Consider the following 16,527-nt stretch of genomic DNA (forward strand, 5'->3'; position numbering starts at 1 on the left):
TGGCAGGCAGTACTGTAGGTGGGTCTCTCTCTTATAAAGCAGCTCCCTAGACCACATGTTTCAATACATTCTCAGAGATTGCAGAACTTCTGGATCCTGACAGGTGAGCTGTGCATTCTCATTCTCATTCTCATTCTCTCTCATTCTCTCTCATTCTCTCTCATTCTCTCTCATTCTCTCTCATTCTCTCTCATTCTCTCTCTCTCTCTCTCTCTCTCTCTCTCTCTCTCTCTCTCTCTCTCTCTCTCTCTCTCTCTCTCTCTCTCTCTCTCTCTCTCTCTCTCTCTCTCAAAATGCTAACTAAATAAGTGTATACAGTAAGTTTTTCAATAGAAAGAAATATCTTGCAGAATTACAAACTGCCCGTAATTACCATTCCAATCAATCAATATCCCTCCCTCTTCTTTCTTCTTTTGTGACTTCTACAATGGTGCTTGTTACCCAGATTATTTCTCTTCTACTCTTGGACATTGACATATGTTTCTGTTTGATGCAGATACAAGCCAGGAATGGGTTTATTGAGCTTCCTTTGGTTGCTGCTAATTTCAGGTAAGACAATGATATTATCAGAGCTCTATGTTATGTCTTTAAATTCTCAGAACAGACGTTGCTCTCACCTCATTACTAACAGGACTCTGTTTCTCCCACAGCCGACCTATGCCAGGGTCAGAGTTCCACACCTGCTCCATTAACAACAGGTAAGAACTAGAGAAATTATGTCATAGTTAGAAAAAGCCCTAACATACTGTAAAGCAACTATGGATTTTACTCAGAGCTAATAACAGGGCATTATCAAAATCATTAATGTCCCTTATTTTCAATGAGGTTATCGCATATCCACAAACTAATTTTATGCAACAACAATGGTTGTTATATACGGTATCTCATTAGCAGAGACCATATAAAGTAAGCACTTGAGAAGGAGACAGCCTTCTTTTAGTTAAGTATCAAGTGACATATACGGTACCTCCCCAAACACACGTTGAGAGATACCTGCGAACAAAAAGGAACACCTGAGATCTAGGAAATATGCAAATGTATCTCATTTCAATATACTTTGCCTAATTTCATTAGCATATTTCCCAGGTATCTTTTGTGCGCTCACTTTAGTGCACAGGAATCTCTGCATGTTTTGTATAAAGGTGAGTGTGGGGGAGAGAGGTATAGACATTGCTGGGTACTCAACATCTCTCTTCCTCTCTCCTACTCCTCAATAACCTATAAATCAGGGTCTGGATTAGAGTAATGCCACCTTTAGGTGTAAGACCTTTAAAATGTGATGTTAATTCTCTGCATTAACCAGAACAGCCTTTAATGGATATGCGATGCTAGGAGGAACACTTCTTTAGCACAACCTTAGCCCTAACGGCTATAGATATTTAACCCTTTGCTATTTAAAGAAGGGAAACAGGGTTAACATTGGGTAATTCCCTTACTGCAGGAGTCTTCAACTAGTTCCCAAAGGGCTGGATCAGAAAACCTTTAGAAGCAGAAAGGTCATTAGCTTTTTGTAATTTAATTTGTGATACATTAAAAAATATTGAAACAGGTTGTAAGTATTTATAACATCTGCAGCATATAATTATATTACCCTATTCTGCATACGAGTTTCAGTGTAACAAGCTGCACTTAGATGCTTAAGTAAATGCTGTGAAAAGATGAGTGACGATGAGTTGAAGGGCCACAGGCAGGCCCAGCGTGGGACGGATTTATCTCACAGGAGCAGCTTTAGTGGATAAGTGTTACTATTAACCTAAAGTTTATTTACACGGAAGAGATAAGCAACAAGTTAACAAAGCACACTGTAAGTATATTTAATGAGACAAGGACGCCTAGCGGGCCAGGAGAACATGTAACAAATGTATCCGTGTAATTGGCTTCCTGAGAAATGTAAATCCCTCTTAAAATAGAAATGATAGTTATTTGTATCCTGAGAAAAAGGAATATTCTTCCTGTTATCTGGTTCTGCTGAATACATACAGGGCCGGTATTCATCCGCTGCTTGGTTCTTTATGGCTGTGTAGGTATTAATATTTCACACTAGGGTATTTGTGCACCCACAGTTCACCTTTATAATAAGGGAACTCTGATACTGGCTTTGCCCAGCTTTTAATTGCACTAAATCACAAAAGCATATGATTCATTTATTTAACCCTTTCAGGGCACTTTCACATCACAAAGTTTAGTCCCCAGGAGAATAAGAAATTGCATACATTCAGTGTACTGTAGGTATCTGCTATACAGAGGTTACCTTGACGAGGTTGGCGGCTTGAATCATGTTTTGATCAAAAGACTCCTTTGTCCCACAGACTTAGGTTCTAAATGTAAACATGTCACTAGTATATTTTAGCCCAAATTGGGAGGAGCGCAGGAAGTGTTCTTTGTTTCCCATATATGTAGACCAATCCTTTTTACCAGCAGCATACTCCTAAAGGGAGGAGCACAGTAATATGTATGGTCTTCTACTTAGTTCTTTACATGTTTGGATAATAAGTAGAGATGGGCATTGGGCCGGGGGTTCTGGTTTTGATTCTGAAATCATTTTTGGGTTCTGATTTTTGCTTTTGTACAAAGGCACTTTTTTTTTCATTCTGGTTTTCATTTTGCATTATCTAAAATAATAATAATAATATAGAATAAACATAAGTTGATCATAGATTTACTAAAAATATATACCTTTGCATTACCAACAAATAGGAATGAGCTAGAGGCTTATTCTAGTGGCTGGGAGATTGTCAAAATGACAATAACTAGTGGGGAGAAGGTTGTGATCTCGCTTATAAGGTAAAAGATTTTCCACCACTAAAAAGTAAATTCCGCTGGTAAGTGGGTGAGGGTGAGGATAAGGTGGGTAACAGGGGGACAGGAAGGGGGAGGGTAATAAAATAAACAAGGTGTAATATGTAATGCATAATGGGAATAACCGCTTCAAAGACAAAAGTAAACAGTAGGAGGAGTCCCTGTTCCGCAGAGCTTGCAATCTAAGTAGCATGTAGGCAGAACTTATAGAGACAGTGAGAAGGTATATAAATATAGATTGCAATATTTTAAAATACAAGAAAACCATGTGAAAGAAAAAAAAAGTTTTTTGTTTATAATCGTATTAAAAAGACATTACATTTATGGCCCAATTGCCTGTTTTCTTTCTAAATAATTTTTGGGCTTTGATACTAAAAATCTTATTGGTTTTGGCATGTACTGTAAGGTTCTGATTTTACACGCCCCGTTTCCCCAGCTCTAATAATAACGGTTACAAACAAGAATAAAAGTAAATGAAACGGCCTCCAAATTTGATGCATGAAAACCACAAACCGAACACCTTTCTTACAAAAGAGAATATATAACGATTGTAAAAACCCTATAAAATGTTTTCAACTACTGTACATTCAAAAATACGAATTGTTCTTTAAAAAAAGACGTCAATCCCCTACATTTGACCTACAGTATAAAACATGACGGTGCCACTGGTAACGTGGTTGTGCCTTTTTTAAGTCATTTTTTTTAAGGTCATTCTCCACAGTATCATTATTTGGAGAATTTTACAATCTTTTATTAAACCTTGTGTGCAAAGATTTTGATCTCTTGTTTTGCGTATGCTAATCATATTACCATTGCCAATCCATTAGTGAGATCAGATTAGAATTTCATAGCACCCAAAATGTTAGAAACTTTGTATCTGTCGCAGGAAATAAATAAGTAAACACTTACTTTACAGATGGGTGTGTCTTGCTCTGGATAACATTCACAAGGTGTTTGCCTTTTAATTTTGTTGTTTTCATCTTTTACCTTCTCTGCGATCATAACATAATCTCTCATGTATCCCATACAGATGTCTCCTGTCCGCCTAACACTAAATATGGCTGCAAACGCAACTGCTTTGGTAATTGTGACAATCTGAACAGCACGACTGAGGCGTGCATTTTGAGTTGCTGGTTCGGTTGTGACTGCATAGATGGTTACGTCTTTAAATCCCGTGAATCCAACGTCTGTGTGCCTCCCTCCCAATGCAATGTTTCCTGTCCTGAACATATGCACTTCGACCCCTGTCTGAGAACACTTCGGCCGACCTGTGATACTTTAGGAAAAACTCCAGCACCGTACCAGAATTGCGAGCCTCGCTGTGTTTGTGATGAGGGTTATATTTTTGATAATAATAAAAAGGTCTGTAGAAAAATCAGTGAGTGTCCACAAAAAGGCTACGGTGAAATAAAAAATAAAAAGTAGTTCTTCCACCGCAACCAAAAGAGATTGCTCATTTTCAACACTTTGGGCCATTTTTTTGAACTTTTGGCTCCAAAGGTTCTAACAAAATATTTGTGGGTTTCCACAAATTTAGCTTAAACCTGCGGAGCAGCAAATCCCGACAGATTTGCACATTTCTAGTAACCAGAATAAATCCTGCAATGATTTGACCAACATGATCACTGAAAACCAATCATCCTAAAATCAACATTCCTGCGGCATGGCTGTGGGCTGACTCTCCATCAATATATGGGTCAGCATTATAGTCTCACACCCTATATGCTATTTCTATTGATAAGATAATGAAACTCACTTAGATTTCCATATTCAGATTATTTTAAACATGTTTCATTGTTATGGTATTGTATTTTAATGGAGAAATAAAACATATGTTAAATGTCTGGTTTTCTGATTGTTCCATTTTTAAAACCATTTTGCACAAAATTACACATTTCACACGGTCTGGATGTGAGAAATGTTTAATGAATACGGTGAGATGAGTTCCATGCAATATTGCCCATTTACACAAAGAAAATCTATTTTGCAATCCACACAACAAAATCTGACGTCGGCTTGGGTATTAAACCATCTTCCATAAATCCAATCAGAGAAGTTCAATTTAATAGTGAGAGTGCGTGAGAGATACCCATCTAACCTTCCTCTAAATAACTTAGGGAGAAACATCTGTGCTCAAAAAGGAGCACACCTGAGGTACTCTGGGAGATATGCAAAGTATATTTAAATGAGTCATATCCCACACTTTCCATAAGAACTATATTGAGTTGGCCAGTGTAAAGTGCCTAGGCGACTAGAATGATGTATTGGTGTCAGATCCAACAGGATTGGGAAACATAAGCATTGCTTTTATAGGCACTAGCTATAACAGCGTGAGATAAACCAGCTGCTGGGTAACGCCACTGTCTCTGTCTACCATCTGCAAGGGATGTCTGTTTAAATATGTTAAGGATTTCAACCTTGAAAGGACTTTTTATTAAGTGTGGAGATAGAACAAGAAGGGCGGTGTGAGGCGAGGCGGTGTGAGGCGAGGCGGTGCATACTAGTGTATACTAGCAGGGGTGGCTTAACTTGGGAGTGTACAGTGGTTTAATTTATTTAAAAAGTGTGTGGTAATTGAAAGTCTGTGATAAACAAATATACAGTAGTGCGCTCAAAATTATATTGTGAAGTGTAGGAAGTGACTATTAATACACAAAGTGTTAAACAATTTTAAAGAAATCCCAGATTGTGATTAAAGGAACTTCCCTTGTATAGGAGAGAGTTGCTGCTGACCAAGTAGAGGGTTCAACCATCAGGAACTAAGAAAAGAGAAAAAGAATAAAAGCACAAACTCTCAGTGCAGTATCAAAAAATAATTTAGTGTGTAAAAGAGGAAATACATTATGCACGTACAGCAAAAACATTGAATAAAGGCAAAATGGTATAAAAACTGGCATCAATCACCAAGGTATCCGAACCCTCGCATGGGTGCCATGCTGTGCTGATGCTATCGGTCCAGGTAGGTGACGGCACGATTGCTGCAGCTGTATGAATGTCCAATCTGGTAGGACGCCAAAATCGGATACTGCACTACTGTCCTATATGCTCATTGCCTCCCTATCCTGCGTAATCAATGGTTCTAAAAAATGGATAACACCCTCTCTCTGTCTCTGCTGGGCTGCGGGGACATTTCAACTACTGCTCAGTACTACTGCTCAGTCACATAATCCTTTTGCCATGGTTGATTATAGTCCTTGCAGCTACAGTATTTAACGCTTGTTTGGGTTTCATCACTTTCATTCTAGAAAGGGATGGGGTGGTGGATCATTGGTGGGCTACAGGGGAGTTCGATGATGATGCTTTCCTTACCAAGTTGCGAACAAGGTGGGGTAGGATTAAGCGAGGTTATATTACACCCAAGGGTCCCGCGAGGTTAGAGGATCCCATGGAAACAGACGAGCCCCTGTCATGGGTGTTGCCGGGGAGGGCGGGATACGCTAGGTTGACCCGGTCATGCCGAGCTGAGCGAGCCATAGCAGCTAAATATAAGAGGTCTCATGGGCTTGAGTACCCTTATGTCCCCGAACCTCTGAGGGAGATAGAGGACAACCGGGAAAGGTGGCTCCGAGCTGACATTGAATACTATATTGTCAGCAAGGGGGGGGTGCCATTACGGGAGATCAGGCCGAGCAGCGAGTTGCTCAGTTAATGCGGGTTTGGAAGATTGGGCGCAGTGTCTACATGCATAAAGTAGTATACTGTAATGAGCGAGGCTTGCCCCGGGAGTATAGCGTTACGGTGACCAATGCTGCGGGAAGGGAGGTGAGAAAGCCCGACCCTAGACACTATTATTAAATTAAACAATAGAGTGTCTGTGGTTAGTCAGGCGCTCCCTGTTGGTCATTGAGCGTAACATTATAGCATTATTATGTGAATGTAATAATGTTTGACAATTTATTTGTGTGTTCTTTTGCAGTGTTTCCTGGCGCAAGGTACACCAAATTTAGGTCCCAGCCGGGACGGTGGGGATTCAACCAGGGAGAGAATGTAGCCATGCATTTCCCTTTTGGCAGTAAGCCCTGGTAAGTACAGGCTTGCCAGCAGTAGTTATGGAGGTTTTCCCTCACACCCTGGTGAGGTGCCCTATGTATGGATGGGAGTGGCTGCATGCTCTGACTCCCTGGATGGTGACATCAGAGATGTGCCTGGCCCCTGAGGTATATAAGGCACAACACTGTCAGTTAGTTGTTGTTGCTAAAGAGTTGGCTCCTGTAAAAGGGATTGCAGGACAGCTTTGTGACCCTAGTGCCGTAACTAAGGGCCAGAGTTAACCGATCAAGCCTGTCAAGGCCACACTGTGTCCAGGGACCTGGCGCAGGGGTGATCTCCCTACGGGGAGAGGGGATCCCACTCCAGGAGGAGGGCAGTACCTGGCAAAGGGACAGCATGGCGAAATGTACGGCTAAAGCCGAGACCTGCATGGGGCAGTCTACAACAATCAGATCATCAATAAAGATGCCCTTGTTAAAGATACCCCCACTGTGTGAGTGTGAGATTACTCGACAGTGGCTGAGACCACCACGAAGGAGTTCCTCACCAGGACCATCTCCCTGCGTAAGCACAGATCCTGATGAGGTGGAGGCGCTGCACATGATGTAAGTAGGACTCGCTCCCACTACCTCAGCTGCCTGTTCTGATGACATCCCCTAATACCATCAAGCAGGAGACTCAGGAGTCCTGTTACTTGCAGGTGCACCACCATACACGATTATGTAATGGGGACTGGTTAGACAACACGGGCCAATGTGAGATTGGGTGGGTCAGTCAGGAGGGAATACCCGTTACATACATTTATAGTCAAACTTTTAAATGTGATCTGGTTAGAAATGTTAATGTTATAATAGAGGAAGAAGAAAAGGTCATTTAATAACTTTAAAATGGTGCACAGCAATTACTCTGTACTGTATGGGAGAAGTTAGTCTCGGTGCTTATTCAGTTCCTCTGTAGGGGGGTGGGGGCTGCTGTTAATAATTTGCATACACTTAATCAGCAGAGATGTGCGAAGCATTCCGGTGAGCAAACCATTGATTTCGGGGGAGTGGGGACAGGGGGATGGGGGAGGGGGGGAAGAGATACCCAGCATTAGCATCATTAAATACATTGAAATGCTTGGTGAATCACCTGTGTGTTGTGACTGAGCGGGTGAAACAACGATTTGAAAGTGGAAATGTGAGATTTCTGTGAAACTTTTAGCCCTTAAAAGTTTGCAAGGAATCAAATATGGTAAATAAAACAGCAACAAAAATTGTTGCAAGTGTAGCCCCCTGTAAACAGCACGGGCTACTAAATCTTCCTACTACTGTGGTAAGCCCTGTTAAAGGCAGGCCCCAGTAGTAATCATGGGGTTCCTGACGAGTAGGGCCTAGGGATATAGTTGGATCCATGCCTCTCATCCTGCTTAGGGGGTGAGGGAAGAGCTAGCCCCACCCGTAGCGCCCTTGGTTGCGGGTAGAGGCAGGGAGAAAGATACCCACCCTATCATCCTGAGGCGAACGATCTGGCGGGAGAGGAGGAGGAGGTATACCGTGTACCTGTATTGCTGTGCTGCTACTACTATCCTGCCGAGAGTGAGTACAATAAAGACTCTGTGCTTTTGACACTGTGCCGTGTGATTCTGGAGTATTCACCCCGGGACCAAGGGGGTTCTTCTATAAGGGTCTCTTCCCATATCCCTGGGAATTATAGGAGATGGAGGCGCTGCATCACTGAGACACCTGAAATTAGCAGCAACCAACGGAAGCTCAATAAACCCATTCCTGGCTTATATCTGAATCAAACAAAAACATACTGTATGTCAATGTCCAACAATGGAAGAGATATAAACTGGGAAACAATTACAAATGGAGAAAAAAGAAGAGGAAAGAAAAGGGGAGATATATTGAGTGATTGGAATGGTAATTATGGGCATTTTGTAATTCTTCATGATATTTTTTTTATGTAGCACCCTTTCCCTTTCCCTAAAGGAAACTACGGTGCAACTACGCTTGCTGCTGTTCCTGTTTCTCACAGGAGGCCTAAGCCTCCACTTCTGGGAAACTAGGGTGAGCTCTCTCTCTCTCCGTACTGTGCAGCGCCTCCACCTATGAGGGATCCTATAGGACTCAATACTCTCAGCAATAACAATACCCCACTATAATTATAACTGGCTTCACTATAATGGCATACAACATACACCACACTCAAATACACATCAGCAATAGTACAATACAGTAGTACAATACCCAACACCCCGGTGTGGTTCCCCCAAAGTACTGAGGGTGCCCTGGTCACCTAAAAACCCGGCGTCAGCAGAACAATCCCACATCCAAATATGAGGTAGGGCTACCCCCTGTTGTGTTGATGCACGGTGGTACCTTCCTGGTCAACGTCCCAGACCAGTGAATACTTCAGCAACGGTGTTGGATCAGGGCCCACGAAGCTGGGCCTCCAACATAAATCCCCTCATATCTTACAGATGGTTGTCACGTGTGGTCTTGTCTAAAGGCCGCATATCGCCATGTGGATGTTCGTCCGACGGAGCAATGGAGCGGGTCATGGATCTCTAAGAGGGAGAGTCCATATCTAGGGCCTTCCCTACATTACTCCTCTCAGTAGGGATAGGGGCCTAACTGGGGCCTTAAGGCAAGTTCTGGCCTAGTCCAGGGGCTTACTTGCTCCCTGGACATGTCCATCCTCCTTGCTGGCTCCCTCAGGACTGAAGCTTGGGCTTTCCACGCACTGAGGATATCCTGTTCCTCCTCTCCTCCGAGCCCTATTGACTGGCACAGCCCCATGGGATGTTTCCCTCCCCCAGAAGGATTCTGGGACTTTTTATCCTGCGCTGCATCTGTGGAGCCGACCAAAGAAGGCCACCGCACTCCTCACACTGCGCATGCATGCCTCACCACATTGCGCATGCACGATTACCCGAAATGGCCGCCCCCACACTCCCGATCGCACAGAGCTTCAGAGCTCGGCCAGACAGTAGAGCAGTTCCCTTCTCACCGGAGGTAGGAGGTGGGGGACTCGGCTATATTTATTTCAAAACATACCAGTATTTTATTAGCATTTAAATACCAGCATTCCACAGCAAGGGTTGTACTGAAGCGGAGGTCTCTCCAGTGTTGACTTCAGCTCCCTGTTTTCTGAGGCTTGCTGGCCTTTCTCTGCAGAGCCTATCTACTGGTTCCTGGGGCCTGCTGCTCATTCTCCATAGCAGAGGCCGTGTCCTGGTTCCTGTGCTGAAGCGGAGCACCTCCCGTGTATACTTCAGCTCCCTGTTTTCTGTGGTCTGCTGCCCTACCCTTAGCAGAGGCCAGTCTATGAGTCCTGATGTCTGTAGCTCTCTTTCTCCTTGCACAGGCCTGCTCTGGACTCTTGCGCTGAAACACTGGGTTACCAGTGCTGCCGGGCGGTGTGCCCACTCCGGTCTGCCTATTCCTTCCTGAGACCAGTACCATGGGCCATGGTCGCCGCACGCGCAGAACCCACGCCCGCGCTCACGCTCCTAAGCTGAAGCGGGGAACTTCTGATTACCTGTTGCCGAACTCTTGCTTGAATAACGTTTACTCTGATCTCTCCAGTTCTGACCATGGCTTGTCCACTGATGATGCTGCCTTCTCCAGTCCCAACCCTGCTACGTACGACTACGAACTGAGCAATCTGGATCAGCCTGCGCGTTCTAATGTCGGTACTTATACAACCCCACCTCAGCCACGCGGTCCGACCCAGGTTTGTGGCGAGCACAACCGTGACAGTGACAGAAAGATAATCAGACATGTTCTTATCAAGTTACTGTTTTCTCACGATCCAGGGGGAGCATGGGGGATAAAAACACACAAAAAGAAATACTAAGTGCAGATGTACAAAATAAAAGGGACTGGTGAATCTTGGCTCCTATGTACAGCCAGCTCACAGGAAGGTAATGGTTTTCAAACAGAAATGACAGTAGGTGGATTGTGGACCTCAGTATTACAGAATAGCTTCTTCACTTGGGGAATACGACCTCAGCAAGAAGAAAGAGTACGCACATAGCACAGATCAGATAGTACAAACAATTTATAAATTTACTTAAAAGTGCACACTTACAGTGTTGCTAAATAAAAACAGCATGTAAGCTATAAATAGCTTTTGTGTGATCACTGGGAGATAAAAGCTGCCTCTCACCGCACCAGCTCCGACGGGAACTTATCAAGTTACTCCCAGTAAAGTACAACAAAATACAACCAGGTGGCTTGTCACATAGGGCCTCATGCAGTAAGCCCCGATAAAATATTTTCGCCAAGTGTGGCGGATAGGTGGGGGATAGGCCTTTTTTTGGCGATTTGTCCTCGCAGTATTCAGTAAGGGCCGAATCCTTCCGATCCCTGCCGAAGCACTGCGAAAGCAAAGCTGCCGATGAGCCTGTGCCGATACAGCCTGGCTCCCGATAAGCCTTCCCATACGCCTTTTGTGCCGATAGGTGTTTGCAGCAGAGAGAGACAAGCCGCTCTCACAGCGCAAACATCGGAAAAAAATAAAGTATTTTTAAACAACTTTTACTCCTAGTGTACATGTGCAGGGGGTCTCCGGAGCTGAACCGCATTGGTTTCAGGTCGGGGGACCCCCTGCTTCCCGAGATACAGCCCCCTTTATGAGGTGTGGTTCAGCTCCGGAGACCCTCTGCACATCTACACTATGAGTAAAACACACATATCAATAAAGACTCGTTCCTTACCTTTGCGGGTATCTGCTATGGTAGCGAAGCAGCATGAATATTTATTTAATAATACTGTACAGTGAGCAGGGGGTCCCCTGAGCTGAACCGCATCACTTTGTGGACCAGGGACCCCCTGCTTCCTGAGTTACAGGCCCCGGAATGTGTCATCGGGTGGCAGTGTCGCCGCCATTTTTATAGCGTCCCATTCGCGACGTGCCCGCTATAAATATGGCGGCAACACTGTAACCGATGCCCCAAACTGGGGCCTGTAACTCGGGAAGCAGGGGGTCTCTGAGCCACAAATCAATGCGGTTCAGCTCAGGGGGTCCCCTGCTCCCGCACAATAGTATTAAAAATACATAAATGCTGCTTCATAACCATAGCGGATAGCCGCTAAGGCAATGAAGGGGTTAAGGCAGAATAGCATGTTTATTGGGGACAAATGCCCCCAATAAACATTGCAATAAACAACATACACCCCCTGTGTATTTAAAATACATAAACATCAATAAATACATTAAATACATATAGTACTCACCACCCATGTCCGGCTGCCACGATGAAGGCCATCCTCCTCTTCATCCTGCCCATGTCCCCTCCGCTGCTGCAAAACAGACACAAGAATGAAAACATCCAAAGTAATGTCCCCTAACCCCTCAATCACCATAGCGGTTATTAACCGCTACAGTCATTAAGGGGTTAACCCACCCTCACACACCACTCAGGACGCCTACATACCCTCCCACACTAACCCCCACCCCGTGAGACCTAACCCCCCTCACCCACTACCCACAAGGGAGGCCTACCCACATACCGTTGGGGAACCACCCCCAGTACCCACAATAAAAACAATACAGTGACCCAGAATAAACATCATAATATTTAATAAATACATTACCCATCCCCTGTGCCCCCCAATAAATACAAGATTTATCCTTTTACAAACAGGGTTCATAACGCAGGCCCACGTGAGTCCCCGGTGGGCTGGCGGGGCACCTGACAGACCTACAGGGTACCAGCAGCCCTTTTCAAACAGGTTCTGGAGGCCTGCTGGTGGGTCCCGCCAGTACCATGGCCCCCAGGTGGTCTCCTTGGGTCACCGTGGGCCACAATTGGGTCCCCACGGTAGACCCAAAGATGTCTGGGAGCCCGGGGTCAGACCCGCAGGTGTCTGCGGGGCCTCGGGTGGTTCCCACGGGGGTCTGGGGAACTCACGAGTGCTCACTACGGGTCCGCGGTGCCCTCACAGAAGTGGGACCACACATCTTCATCCCCGCACCTACGGGTCGGCGGTGCCCCCACAGAAGTGGGACCACACAGCTTCATCCCCGCAGACTACGGGTCCGCGGTGCCCCCACAGATGTGAGGCCACCGCTTCATCCCCGCATGTGTACCCGTGGAACCACCAGCCTGGTACCCGTGAGATACCCGAGGAAACCGTCTCCAGAGGTCCCACGTGGAACCACGGAACAAACCCTGAATGTAAAAAAAATAAACCTGGCCTATACATTCAATACATTCCCTCCCCCCCCCCAACACCTACAGTACAATAATGTGCAAAATAACTATTATCCATATAGGGATAATAGATTATTTGCCCATTATTAAAAACATTAACTAGCATATTCAAATAAATAAAGTACTACTGACCTCATCAATAAGAAGTCTCCGTCGCCAGCAACATCCTTGTCTTGCCCACAAAATACATAGCCAAAACAAAGCCAATACATTGCAATTGCATTCAGATATCAATTAACCCCTTAAACACCTTATCGGATAATAACCGCAAAGGTAATTAAGGGGTTAAGCCACACTGGACAGATACTCACCCTTCACCTATGGTAATGAAGCAGCATTTATGTATTTTTAATACTATTGTGCGGGAGCAGGGGACCCCCTGAGCTGAACCGCATTGATTTGTGGCTCAGAGACCCCCTGCTTCCCGAGTTACAGGCCCCAGTTTGGGGCATCGGTTACAGTGTCGCCGCTATATTTATAGCGGGCACGTCGCGAATGGGACGCTATAAAAATGGCGGCGACACTGCCACCCGATGACACATTCCGGGGCCTGTAACTCGGGAAGCAAGGGGTCCCTGGTCCACAAAGTGATGCGGTTCAGCTCAGGGGACCCCCTGCTCACTGTACAGTATTATTAAATAAATATTCATGCTGCTTTAGCAGATACCCGCAAAGGTAAGGAACGAGTCTTTATTGATATGTGTGTTTTATTCATAGTGTAGATGTGCAGAGGGTCTCCGGAGCTGCACCACTTTGGTACTGGGGACCCCCTGCTTCCCGAGATACAGGCCCCTTTAGGGGGTGCCGGTATCCCTCTGCTTGGTTTACATGCCGCGGTCACGTGATCGGGACCTTTAAATGCAGAAGGATACCGGCACCTCATAAAGGGGGCTGTATCTCGGGAAGCAGGGGGTCCCCCGACCTGAAACCAATGCGGTTCAGCTCCGGAGTTCTCCCACTCTACGCGTTTCGCCACGTTCCTGACAAAGCCGACGCTAACACGTGGCGAAACGCGTAGAGTGGGAGTCTTACCAGAGCGGAGCCATCAGAAAAGGAGTCTCAGAAGATCCAGCCCTTACCCAGCGACGGACCCGGATCTGACGTCAGACACCGGACGGAGCAGTGTCACAGCTGACCAGAGGCAGAGACAGAGGAGTGGGGAGCATTGCGGGATAGTGAGCCAGCTGGCTGCAGATATCCTCTATAACACTATTGCAGTGTGACATGCCCGTTTTTTACTGTTATATTGTGAGTACATTACTTTTATTGTTATAAACTTTTTATACCTTGGTTGATCTGCGCTGTGCCAGTTTCTTTCTCTTGTTATTGGGCCATATCTTCCTGAGAACCTGATCCACCCAGATGACAACCTTACCATTTAACCACTGACTGTTTGAGTCAACCATGCTGTTTTGACTCTTACATCCTGTAAGTAGTCATTCTATAAGAGCCAAGTCGTTTGACACTTGCTATTCTGCTGCACTTAAATTTATTTCTGTTTCTTCCCCATGCTCCCCTTGGATTTTGTGTTCTCTGCTGTTACTGTGGGGGAAGAGTGAAGACTGCCCCTTCCAGTGGGTTTTGAGCAGGAGTGAAACTGTATTAACATTATTATTACTATTTAATCACTTATTTAAGTATTCACTAAGTCACTTATTATTAGTGTTTCCTTTTTATTTGTTTGCGCCTGTGTTCACTTTATCACTTTATCAATATACTGTAAGTACATATATAGGATATAGTATCTGCCGTTTAAATTTGGCATACGTTGAACTTGATAGACACACGTCTTATTTCAACCTCATCTACAATGTAACTATGTAACTATGTAAACATGTAACTGTGTAGTACTACAGTAGAATAAGAAAATAATACAATCTTCTTTAATCACCAACTAACATCTTATTGCATCTTTTACATATTGAAATGTTACATACCGAAATTGTGAGATTGTTGTTTTATTAGAGAAGAAGATACTGTACAGTAGATGCATGAATTAAAGTACAATACATTACCTGGCAGTATTTATTGGTGGGTTTCCTGCACGAACATGTTGTCGACATTGTTAATGTTATATGTTCTATGGTTTTATATCTGCATTGACTGATATACTGCACCATAATTTATTTTCTCTTATTTCCACATATCTCACCATCCCTTGGAGAGTTTCCATAGTCCGTTTGATCACCTACTGACCACCTAAGGACATCTATTTGGACTATCACCTATTTGGTTTGGACTTTATTTTTATAATTATATATTGTCACGTTTGGCGCCGGCATTTCTTTTTTCTTCATGCCTTCCCACTGACTGTACTGTCAGTTTTTGTCTGGCTGCCACCATTGTAACTTCATTTGTTTTTCAAGTGTGTCCTATTACGGGTATTGTTATTTTTAGCGCTGTTTTGCACCGTCTTTCTGTTGCTTCACCTGTATGGTGCCGAACCTAGATAGTTTTACACTGAAAAAGCTTGTAACTCTGCAAAGCTCACCATGTGGTTCTCCTGGTTTGGGTGGGAACCGCTACTTCACGCTCTTTAGTTCTCTTTCACGTGGGATCCGGTCCTCAAGATCCCATACAGCCCCCTTGAAACACTATACACATGTGGACTATATGAATAAGCTGGACAGTGCAGGCTGCAGTTCCACTGGCAGGGAAGGTGTTCACTTGTTTTGCAAGAGCCCCTTGGACACTACACCTGCACTGTGTACGGATGAAATTTTCACACTTCGACAATTAGCAGAAATATGACTCCGCTGCAAAAAAGAGATACCTTTATGGTATTTGTTGACTTCTCGTGCGCTTTTGACAGTGTGGATCACCCATCGCTATGGTGCACCCTCAAGGCTGATACGGTACCACATGCCACTCTCAATGTGCTAAGATCTTTGTATGAAGGAGGTACAAGCAGAGTCAAACACATGGGCAACATATCCGCACCACTCTCCATATCCACGGGAGTCAAACACATGGGCAACATATCCGCGCCACTCTCCATATCCACGGAAGTCAAACACATGGGCAACATATCCGCGTCATTCTCCATATCCACGGGAGTCAAACACATGGGCAACATATCCGCGCCATTCTCCATATCCACGGGAGTCACACACATGGGCAATATATCCGCGCCACTCTCCATATCCACGGGAGTCAAACACATGGGCAACATATCCGCGCCACTCTCCATATCCACGGAAGTCAAACACATGGGCAACATATCCGCGCCATTCTCCATATCCACGGGAGTCACACACATGGGCAACATATCCGAGTCATTCTCCATATCCACGGGAGTCACACACATGGGCAACATAGCCGCGCCATTCTCCATATCCACGGGAGTCAAACAAGGTTGCATAATATCGCCCGTGTTATTCAATATTACCATGGATTGGATTCTCAGAAAAACGTTTAAAGACAGTCCTGGCGTACAATTGGGAAGCGAGTTTTTTCTCACGGACCTTGTATACGCCGATGACATTGTGTTCTTAGGGGATACAGCCCAAGAGGCACAAGAAACTTTGAACGAC

The 16,527-nt window shown here is 44.7% G+C and overlaps 1 long non-coding RNA gene across 1 annotated transcript; it reads left to right on the top strand.

Moving 5' to 3' along the window:
- Positions 1-492: 492 nt before the first annotated feature.
- Positions 493-4,643, top strand: LOC142497854 (uncharacterized). Its single transcript, XR_012802340.1, has 3 exons — positions 493-549; positions 651-698; positions 3,830-4,643. It is a non-coding gene; the product is annotated as an uncharacterized LOC142497854 (long non-coding RNA).
- The last annotated feature ends 11,884 nt before the right edge of the window (positions 4,644-16,527 follow it).

This window comes from Ascaphus truei, chromosome 6 (genome assembly GCF_040206685.1).
Source record: "Ascaphus truei isolate aAscTru1 chromosome 6, aAscTru1.hap1, whole genome shotgun sequence".
In the NCBI taxonomy this organism is placed as follows: Eukaryota; Metazoa; Chordata; class Amphibia; order Anura; family Ascaphidae; genus Ascaphus; species Ascaphus truei.